The sequence below is a fragment of the Pan paniscus genome, chromosome 3 (genome assembly GCF_029289425.2).
Source record: "Pan paniscus chromosome 3, NHGRI_mPanPan1-v2.0_pri, whole genome shotgun sequence".
Lineage (NCBI taxonomy): Eukaryota > Metazoa > Chordata > Mammalia > Primates > Hominidae > Pan > Pan paniscus.
In genome coordinates this window covers 17572133-17583909 of record NC_073252.2, presented here as the reverse complement: position 1 = coordinate 17583909, position 11777 = coordinate 17572133, and the positions used below count along the sequence as shown (strand labels likewise).

At 39.2% G+C, this 11777-nt stretch overlaps 1 non-coding gene across 1 annotated transcript; it reads left to right on the top strand.

Moving 5' to 3' along the window:
* Positions 1-833: 833 nt before the first annotated feature.
* On the top strand, positions 834-970 carry LOC112439709 (small nucleolar RNA SNORA75). Its single transcript, XR_003027947.3, has one exon. It is a non-coding gene; the product is annotated as a small nucleolar RNA SNORA75 (small nucleolar RNA).
* Positions 971-11777: the final 10807 nt, after the last annotated feature.

Sequence of the window (11777 nt, the reverse complement as noted above, 5' to 3'; positions counted from 1 at the left end):
TTCATCCTCACAACTGCCCTGTAGGGCGAGTATTGTCATTTAACTCATCCTTCAGATGAGGAACCTGAAACACAGAAATTAAGTAACTCATCCAAGGCCACACAGCTAGTGAGAGGTGGGGGCTGGATTCAAATCCAGTACTACAGTCCCAGAAACCATAGTACTCTGAATCACCAGGCTCGAAGTCATCGTCACCAGAAGCCCTTCTGGAACAGTGCTCCTAAATTTTCAACATACCACTTGGCTCTTCCATCACACCCAGCCCCATGTGAGTATCTGTCATAGGCCTTATCCCATATGATTACAATCCCTGGTTTCCTCTTCGGTTCCCCTCATTGCCCTGTGATCTCCCTGAGGATCTCAGTGAATCCCGGTGAAAGAAGGAACATGGCTTTAGGCTGCAGGGGACAGATTCTCCCAGGATCCAAAGACATGAGACTTAAAGAAGGTCTTCCTCTTTCATGTCATCAAACTGTTCATTTTTTTCCATACCTCTTTTAGCAATCTGTAACCGTCTTGTTTGTTTTCATTTACTTGATTTAAAAATAAAATAAAATTAAAAAAAAAACCTTTCCTTCCCCCAAGAATGAAGGCAGAGAATTTATCTGTCTTGTTTGCTGCTTTACTTCAGTGCCCGGCACAGAATGTATATTCAGTAAATATGTGTCAGGTGAGTAAATGAATGAATGAATTTATTGTGTTTCTGTTATGGGCCAGGCACTGTGTAGACACCATGGTTCTTGCCTTCACAAGGTTAACAAGTTTATGGAGGGTGATGGGGAAGATGGCAAGAGGCAGTAACTATATAGAAATGGAGAAAGAACAGGGAGCTTGGCTTCTCATTGAGCTCCTTTCTGTCCATTGGTGGCAGTTGATGGATTTGCATGAGAAGAAGAGAGAATTCACAGAACTAGCATTATTTTACTTTCTGTCTTTACAGAGGTATATTTGGCTGTTTTGTGAGACATTCTGGGAAGAAAAAACAAACAAACAAAAGAACAGGGAGTTTGGAGAGCCAAAAAGAAGAAGGATTTAGCATTGGGTGAGGGGAAGTCCAGAAAGGGTTTCTGCAGAAAGTGACAACTTAGAGACCTGAAACATAGTTGGGAGATGACCAAGCAGAAGACAAAGGAAAGAGCTGAGTAAGGAAGGAGAAGAGAGATGTTTCAGATAGAGGGAAGGAGAGGTAGGAAAGGCCTGGCTATCTGGTTATTTTCAGGCCTCTTGGGTGCAAATGGTAGAAGGGAGGAGCTTCATGAATTTTGAGCACCTTGATGTCCAAGCCATGGCAGAATTGGACTTCCCTTCATGTATTCCTTTTTCCACCCTCCACCAGCTGTCTTTGTTGCCTTCATTGTTCCCAAAGCCTCCTTTTCATCCTTGTTTCTTCCTGGCTGGAATAGGTTCAGTGGAACCATATTCCTCCGACAGTTTGCATTGCTTCACTTGCTCAGGAGCCGGTAGCACTGCCAGCTGCCTCTGGGACCGGAATTTCTTACATTTATCTCATGAGCTATACTTTTCTGTCTATTTTTGCATGTTATCCTTTGATCCTCGCAGCAACTGTGTGAGTTCTCTCAATTCTTAGCCTAAACCTAAAACGTGTCTATTCTCAGCCTCTTACCCCCATTCCACTGCGATTCTCTTAAGTGTACTACTCTTCCTTCCTCTTCCCTACACAGATGCTTGAATCTGCCAAGAAATTTGCTTCCCTTTCTCTCTCTATGTATATCATTTAAGAACCCCTAAGCCAAAAACACACCATCTGATGAATACTTAGAGAGGCCAGTAGGGTACAGTATTTATACTCAGATCTATGCTTTTGATCTGTTCTGGGAGGTCAAAGATATTTGGTCTTAGATTTCATACTTTGTGTGTTTCCTTTGTTTTTGAGACTGTCTAGGTCTATTCTGTCTTTGGACAGCTTGGACTACTTAGACTTTTCTTTTCAGAGTGAGTTTTGATGTGTCTGCTCGTGCGGTCCAACCATTGGTCCTAGTTCTACAGTTAGGTCCAGGAGGGCAGAATAGCTGAATAGCTACATGCATCTGAATCTTGGCTTGCCACTTCCTGCCAGCTTTGGGAGGCTATCAAGACCCTCTGCTTTCTGTGTGTCAGCCACTCCTCTGTAAAATGAGGCAAATGGTAAATATGCAAACTCACTGAATGTTAGCTGTTATCATCGTCATTATTATTACTCCTTGTGGCTATAGTGAACAAGAGAAGTGTAGGCTTAGAATGGCCCGGTGTAGTGTACCTGGAGCTCACACTTTATGAAATGCTAATTTTACTCACCTCAGCAAAAGGGAAGAAATACTCTTAAGTCAAATGCATACTGTTCCAGGTTATTTATCTTAAGAGATTTGATATTATCACTCTGATAGTGAAGCTTTAATTGATGCAGCATACTTTCTTCAAGAAGCTACAATCTTTCCCTAAATTCTTAAGATTATATGACAATAGTGTTTGTAGATAAAAGGTATAACTGGTGGCAGCTCTCTTTTATATTATTTTTAACTGACACATAATAATTGTACATATTTATGGAGTACAGTGTGATATTTCAATACATGTATACAATGTAGAACATCCAAATTAGGATAATTAGCATATCCATCACCTCCAACATTTATCATTTCTTTGAGATGGGAACATTCAAAACCTGCTCTTCTAGCTATTTAAAAATATATGATAAATTATTGTTTTTGATTATAGTCACCCTACAGTGCTCTAGTACACTAGAAGTTGTTCATCTTATCTAGCTGCACTTTGGATCCATTAGCCAACCATTGGCCATTCCCTCTTCCCCCCATGGCAGTGGCTCTCTTTTTGCCAGCAGGAGGGGATGCCAGCATGGGTGGCCTTATCCCCTGGGCATGTTCTCTCTGGATAACGGCCTTGAGTGGGAACTTGCATCTCACCTGTGAGCTGCCATTGACATCCACTGGTGAGGCCAACAGCATATCCACCAGTAGCAAAGAATTATTCTTTGGGAAGCACACAGTGGGGAGACAGAGGAAGCAGGACTATTGCCAGCAGGAGAATGGGTGAAGGGAATCCATCTAAGTAACCCTCCCCTCCACGTGCCACAACTGGGGATCTTTTGGAAAGACAATGAGTGAGCTGGTGTGTGGCAATCAGAAATGGGGGGGTGTCCTGGAAGGGGAGCCCAGGAACCCAAGAGACAGGCCACGTAGCTACCCATGTATGAGTTGGGAGCAGTATGAACATTTTATTGAGATCCAAACCTATCACTACTGTATCCTAGCCATTTTGGAATTTTTTTTTTTTTTTTTAAAGGAGGAAATGAAGGAGAAAGAGAATGGATTTTCCTTCCTTTCCGGGCAGAGATCTCAAAGCACACAAATTGAAACAAATTAGTAAATATATTTCCTGTAAACTACAGTATAGTTCGACTTGATGCATTCAGAATGTAAGCAATGTCATCTCCTGATTCTTTTGTTATGAAACGAACCTGAATTCAAGATGACAACTGATCTGCGAGGCTTTAGCCAGAGGAAGTTAAGCTGGACAAACAAACCTGGATACTACCAGTCTACTTGTTAAAAAATTATTTTCTGATTCTGGTTTCTATTCAGCTGTTGGGCAAAACAAATGCATAATTAAGAACTTCACCTTTGACAGTTTAGCTCTTTTTTTTTAACAAAAATAGGAATTTTCCATTTTCATATAGTAATATCAAGATACCCTGCTACATTGAATCCACCAGTAGGTTTTGAAAATAAGCATAACAAGCCATATAAAAATAAGAAAATCCACTTTTAGGGTTTTAGATTCATGCCGTTTAATTGTTCGTCTATTTCCATGATAAGGTGAGACTGGTCTCGTGTCACCGGAGGGACTATATCCTGCTGTTTTTTTCCCATCCTCATTTACAATGATTATGTTATCAGGCTGGCCAGGCAAAAGGGTGGAGCAACTATAATTTCAAAGCAGGATTAGGTTGAAATAACGAGGTCACCAAGTTGTGGTTACCAAGGCAACGTCACATCTAAGAATATGGGATGCTTCTAGGAGATGAGGCAAAGCCTGGAGCATTTCTCTCCCCCTTGTGCAAAAATCACCCACTTCCTAGATAAAAATTGCTTATTAATTGCTTTTGAACATATTTTATTCTTTATTTTTAGGAACCGGTTTATAAATTATAACCTGATTTACAGTTCCGTTTTTAAACTAGTAATACATATCAGAATAATCGTTGTTTTCTCCTTTTTGGATTCACATGTACTTTTTTCAAGTTTCATTCTCTCCTTCATCCTTTCCTCTCTTTCTTCCTCTCTTCCTCCATTCCTTCCTTCCTTCCCTCCTTTCTTCCTTCTTTCATTTCTATTTTAATATTGCAGGAAAAAGCCATGGAACAAAAAAGAGGAGATTGAGAGTTGGGTGCTCCCTTGTTCAGACCTTGAGATGACAAAATTGTGATAAGTGACAGAAGCTGTAACCTACACCCACAATACTCATTTGACCCCTTAAAAACTACTGAGCACAAGAGAGAATAACCTTGGTCTTCATTGTTGTTTCTTAAAATTTCAACCCACCTTTACAATTGTGGACTATGGAGGTAAAGCAGGAAAGAGGGAGAAGACCCACAGTCTGTTTCTGATCAATATCAGCTATCAGTCCGAATAATTCCCACCAATTACCTCTTTTTTCCTCTGTATTCATTTCTGTATCTGAGTTTTTCAGATGATAGCTTCAAGTTTCTTCATTTTATAAAAAGCAGGCTTCTTTTAATATGGGATTGTGTTTGTGAAGCACGGATTTTACATAGGTCACTTTTTAAAAAGAATATTTCTGACCTAGTGTTGAATCACTGGACATGGTACAGTGTGATTGGAACCCTCAAATTCCTTTGCATTACAACATGACTGCTCTTTAGGATATGTTAACTATTCACCTTTTGCCCTGGCTTCGCATAAAAAATTTGAAGTGTGCTTAAAACCATGCCAGTGTACAGTATTTTCCATCTCCTGGAAATCTATGTCAAAGGAGTCTCATTGCCTTGAGAATGTGTTTAGTTTTCAGCCTGGGAGGATGGAAACCATGCAGGCTCTAGAGCCCACCAGATCTGGGTTTGAGGCACTGCTGTGTGACCATGGACAGGTAAAGTCACATCTCTGACTATCTTCACAGGGCAGTGTGAGGACAGAATGAGATATCATGGAAACAGCTCTTAGCTCAACGTCTGATGTGTATGTAGCTCGGGCCTCAAAATGAGTCTCCTAATTCAAAAATAATAAAGATGTATATGAAGTTAATCTTTATCTTTCCAGTCTCGCTCCCTCCCTATCTTTTCCCTCTTTATCCTTGGAATAGTTTTTATAAAATGCAAATCAGATTATATTGTGTCCTCGCTGTACTGGGTTAAATTGGGTCCCTCCAAAATTCACTTCCATGTGGAACCTGGGAATATGACTTTTTGGAAATAGGGTATTTTTGGATGTAATCAACTTAATATAAAGTCATAGTGGATCATGGTGTCTCCGAAATTCACTGTGACTGGTGGTTTTACAAGAGAGATTTGGACAGAGATACCTACAGAGAGAAGGCCATCTGATGACAGAGGGAGGGTTTGGAGTGATGTGTCTATAAGTCAAGGAACACCAAAGATTGCTGACAGCCAGCAGAAGCTAGGAAGAGGCTAGGAGGGATTCTCCTCTTGAGCTTTCAGAGGGAGCACGGCCCTCACCATACCTTGGTTTCAGACTTCTGGCCTTCAGGACTATTAGAAAATGCTTTTCTGTTCTATTAAGCCACTTGGTTTGTGGTTAATTTGTTACAGTGGCCCTAGGAGACTAACACACCTGCTTAAAATCCTGCTGTGGTTCTTCCTGTCATTAAAGCGAGGTCCAGGGTCCTCAACCTTGCTCAAGTCCCCTAGGATCTGCTCCCTGGTGGTATCCCCATTCATTTATCTGAACTTGAGGCTCCTTTGGTCCTGACAGCTTTCAATCTGCCAGGTAGAGCTCTCTTTTACCCTTGAGGTGGCACCATCTGCCCATCTCTTCTTAGAACATGCTCTCTCACCAGTCACCTGGTTAACTAGAGGTATCAGCTAAATGTCCTTTCCTCAGAGGTCTTTCCAATACATAGATTGTATAAGCATCCCTTCAAGTACTCTTACAATGCTCTTCAGCATTTCTCCAGTTACTTAGTAGGAAGGTTGGTCTTTACTGCTAGACTCTAAGCTCAAAGAGGTAACAACGAATTCCTTTTCTTGCTCACTGCTGTGTTCCTGTGTCCCAGCATGGCATCTGGCATTGTGCATGCCCACGGTTAGTATGAATTGAATGGTGCAATGAATGAATGACCGAGGAAATAACTGTTTGGCATATGGTTAAAACTCTTAGTAAGATTTGGTGAGATGTTGAAATCCTGCCAATAGATTCAGAGATAAATTAATTGCTAATTTGCAATTTGAGTTGATTACCATTAGCCAAAAGTGATAGTGATTTTGACTGGTTTCATGAAATACAGAACCAAAGCCCTCCCCCTTCCCATTTGATTGTCTATGTTTAACTAAAAATTAATATATGCTCATTGTAAAAAATTAAAATATTTCAGCCTGGGCAACCTTATCTCTACAAAAAATGCAAAATTTAGCCAGGTGTGGTGGTGTACCCCTGTAGTCCCAGCTACTAGGGAGGCTGAGGTGGGAGGATTGTTTGAACCCAGGAGGCTGAGGCTACAGTGAGCCATAAGCATGCCACTGCACTCCAGCCTGAATGACAGAACAAGGCTCTGTCTAAAAAAAAAAAAATTAAAGTTCAATGAACAGTAAGTTTTCCTTACATCTCGGAACCATGTCTCCCACTGCCTTCCTTAGAAGCAACAACTATGACTTTCTTTTGTAGCCAAGTAGAGATATTTTAAGCATACAAAATGCATATTATACACAATGTTTTGCAGTTTGCTTTGTTCATTTAAAATATACCATAGAGGCCGGGCATGGTGGCTCACGCCTGTAATCCCATCACTTTGGGAGGCTGAGGTGGGCAGATCACGAGGTCAGGAGATCGAGACCATCCTGGCTAACGCGGTGAAACCCCATCTCTACGAAAAATACAAAAAATTAGCCGGGCGTGGTGGCAGGCGCCTATAGTCCCAGCTACTCGGGAGGCTGGAGCAGGAGAATGGCGTGAACCCGGGAGGCGGAGCTTGCAGTGAGCCGAGATGGCGCCACTGCGCTCCAGCCTGGGCAACAGAGTGAGACTCTGTCTTAAAATGCACCGTAGAATTTATTTTATATTGGCATGCATAGATAGATCTCATTCTTTTTTATTGGCTGCAAGATACTCTATTTTGTTCATGTTCCATAATTTATTTAAGTAGCCCACTAATGTTAGAGATTTACATAGTTTCCCGTCTTTTGATATTAGAAACAAAGCCCCAATAAACTGTATTTTTGTGAGACTCTAACTGTAGGATAACTTTTTAAAGGTGGCATTGCTATGCCCTTAAAAACGTTATATGGTCAGACTCTAACCCAACCATAAATATATTAGAAGTGACCAATTGCAGAAAGAGAATAACTTTGATAGAAAAAAATTAAAGGTATAAAGAGTGCATGAAATAGCTATTTGGTGGATTATTACAGATTAACTTTTTGTCTTAGATCTGCCTATTTCTTTTTTTATGTGGGCCAACAGGGTCTAAAGAAAATGGCTGTTAAGCAAGAGAACAAATAACTCAGTTAAAAAATGGGCAAAGGACCTGAATAGACATTTTTCAAAAGAAGACATACAAATGGCCAATGGGCATTTGAAAAAATGCTCAGCATCACTAATCATCAGGGAAATGCAAATTAAACCATAATGAGCTATCACCTAACACCTGTTAGAAGTGCTATGATCAAAAAGACAAAAGATAACAAGTATTGGCAAGGATGTGGAGAAAAGGGAACCCTTGTATACTGTCAGTGGGAATATAAATTAGTATAGCCTCTATGGAAAAGAGCATTGAGGTTCCTCAAAAAATTAAAAATAAAACTACCATATGACCCAGCAATTTCACTACTGAATATATATTCAAAGGAAATGAAATTAGTATGTTGATGAGATATCTGCACTCCTGTGTTCATTGCAGTATTATTCACAATGGAAAGACATGGAAACAACCTAAGTGTCCATTGATGGATGAATGGATAAAGGAAATGAGGTATAAATACACACTGGAATACTATTCAGCCTTAAAAACAAAGGATGTCCTGTCATTGTGACACCATGGATGAACTGGAGGACATTATACTAAATGAAACAAGCCAGGCACAGAAAGACAAATACTGCGTGATCTCACATATGTGGAATCTAAAATGTCCAACTCATAGAAGCTGCCAGCAGAATGGTGGTTGCCAGGACTTGGAGTGGGAGATAAGGAGATATTGGTGAAGTGTTACAAAGTTTCAAGTAGACAGGATGAATAAGTTCTGGAGATCTATTGTACAGCATGGTGACTATACTTAATAATACTGTCTTGTATACTTGAAAATTGCTAAGAGAATAGCTCTAAAATGTTCTCAGTGCAAAAAATAAGTATGTGAGTTGATGCATATGTTAGTTAGCTTGATTTAAACATTTTACAATGTACACGTATGTCAGAACATCACACTGTACACTGTAAATATGTACAATTTTCATTTTTCAATTATACCTTAATAAATCTGGAAAAAGAAAGGAAAAGAGAGAAAAAGCCTTCTAGACAAATTCTGAAATTATGATTCTAATTATTATTATTTTCTTTTATCAGCTATATGGCTAATTTTGATATTGGCTAGATTTTTAATGTAGCATATTAAAGAGGAGAATTAAATTAGTTTAAAAAAGGAGTACTGGCTCAAAACAATTTTGCATTATTAAAAACTAAGCACAAGCAATATCTTGCTTGAATTTCAGAAATATTTAGTAATTATTTTGAGTTTACTATGCTAATCAGGAGTATGTGTGTCAAAATCCTTTAAAAAAACAGGACATTGGCCAGGTGTGGTGGCTCACGCCTGTAATCCCAGCACTTTGGGAGGCCGAGGTGGGTGGATCATGAGGTGAGGAGATGGAGACCATCCTGGCCAACATGGTGAAATCCCGTCTCTACTAAAAATACAAAAATTAGCCAGGCATGGTGGGGTGTGCCTATAGTCCCAGCTAATGAGGAGGCTGAGGCAGGAGAATAGCTTGAACCCAGGAGGCAGAGGTTGCAGTGAGCTGAGATCATGTCATTGTACTCCAGCCTGGGGTCAGAGAGAGACTCCGTGTCAGAACAAACAGACAAACAAACAACACCAAAAAAAACGGGACATCAACAGAATTGGAAAATTCACAGAACCAAGATTCAAAATACCCAACACAATTTTGAAGACTCAAGATATTTGTAAGTCAGAGGATGAAGGAACTGATCCCGAAAAATTAAGACATATTGCAGTGTTCTTGGAGATCGGGGGAATATGCCCATAGAAAAATGGCTAGTTTTCAGGACTAGGAGTGCTAGGAATTTATTTCAATATTCATTGATTAAGCACTTATGGTATGTACAGTTTTAGAGTAGAAGAGAGATGACTTTCAACCAGAAGGTGCTGGAACTTGTAATTGAAGACAACTATTTGTAAGGACAAGGAATGTTTTATTCTTTCAAATTCCTACTGAATAAAAAGAAATATAAATTGCTAAAAATCATTTTTACCTTAAATGTGTGGCCAACCTTTAACCCAGTAATTCCGTATTTATAAATTTATCCTAAAGGAGACAACCTTGAATATACCCTCGCTCCCCTCAGAAAGGAAAAAAGAGACAAAGATAGATAGACACACATGCACACGCACATATTATATGTGTATATATGTAGTATATATACATATATACATCTATATGTGTGTGTGTGTGTATATATATATATATATATATATATATATAGAGAGAGAGAGAGAGAGAGAGAGAGAGAAACAAGAGAAACAGAGAAAAGGTGGATCCCCCTTGCCTTGCCTCTTGGAGATCTGAGTAACCTCTTATGTCTTGTTGTTTGGTTCCTGCTTCCTGTTTCTTTTCATGCAGCTTCCGTTTTTTAAAAAATTTCAATTTCAACTTTTTAATTTTAGAGTCGGGGCTACATGTGCAGGTTTGTTGCCTGGGTATAATTTGCGATTCTGAGTTTTGGGGTATGATTGATCCCATCACCCAGGTAGTGAGCATAGTACCCAATTGTTAGTTTTACAACGCTTGTCCCTCTTCCTCCCTTTCCCCTTTAGTAGTCCCCAGTGTCTATTGTTCCCATCTTTGTGTCCGTAAGTACCCAAAGTTTAGCTCCCACTTATAAGTGAGGCATGATATTTGGTTTTCTGTTCCTGCATTAGTTCACTGAGGATAATGGCTTCCAGCTCCATCTAACTTGCTGCAAAAGACATTATTTCATTTCTTTTTATGGCTGAGTAGTATTCCATAGTGTATATAGACTGTATTTTCTTTATCCAATCCACTGTTGATGGGCATCTGGGTTGATTCCATGTCTTTGCTATTGTAAACAGTATGGTGATAAACATATGAGTGTACGCATGTGTCTTTTTGTCAGAATGATTTATTTTTTTTAATTTCAATAGTTTTTGGGGAACAGGTGGTGTTTGGTTACATGGATAAGTTCTTTAGTGGTGATTTCGAAGATTTTGGTGCACCCATCACCCAAGCAGTGTACACTCTACCCAATGTGTAGTCTTTTATCCTTCACCCACCTCCCGCCCTTCCCCTTGAGTCCCCAAAGTCCACTGTATCATTCTTATGCCTTTGTGTCCTCATAGCTTAGGTCTCACTTATGAGTGAGAACATACAATGTTTGGTTTTCCATTCCTGAGTTACTTCATTTAGAATAATGGTCTCCAGCTCTATCCAGATTGCTGCAAATGCCATTATTTCATTCCTTTTTATGGCTAAGTGGTATTCCATTATATATATATATCTCACATGATTTATTTTTTTTTGGATATATATATATCCAGTAATGGGATTGCTGGGTCACATGTTCTCTTTTTAGTTCTTTGAATAATCTCCAAACTGCTTTTCACAGTGGCTGAGCTAATTTACATTTTCACCAACAGTGTATAAGCATTCCCCTTTCCTTGCAGCCTCACCAGCATCTGTTGTTTTCTGACTTTTTAATAATAGCCATTTTGAGTGGCATGAGATGGTAGGTATCTCATTGTGGTTTTGATTTGCAGTTCTCTGATGACTAACGACGTTGAGCATTTTTTCATGTGTTTGTTGGCTACTTGTATGTCTTCTTTTGAGAAGTATCTATTCTTTTGTCCACTTTTTAATAAGGTTATTTGTTTTTTTTACTTGTTGAGTTGTTTAAATTCCTTATAGATTCTGAATATAGACCATTGTGAGCTGCACAGTTTGCAACTATTTTCTCCCATTCTGTAGGTTGTCTATTTACTCTGTTGGTAGTTTCTTTTGATGTTCAGAAGCCCTTTAGTTTAATTAGGTCTCACTTGTCATTTTTTGTTTTTGTTGCAATTGCTTTTGAGGACTCAGTCAGAATTTTTTTCTCAAGTCTGATTGTTCAGATTGGTATTTCCTGTTTTATTTTTCTAAAATTTTCAGTCTGAGGTTTTACATTTAAATCTTTAACCCATCTTGAGTTAATTCAGTTTCTTACATGTCTTTCAGATATGGGATCTAGCCTCTTCATCTATTCTGGGGTAAAAACACACACACACACACACACACAAAAACAACCCAACAAAAGTGTTATTTAAGAGACAAGATTTGTGGGGA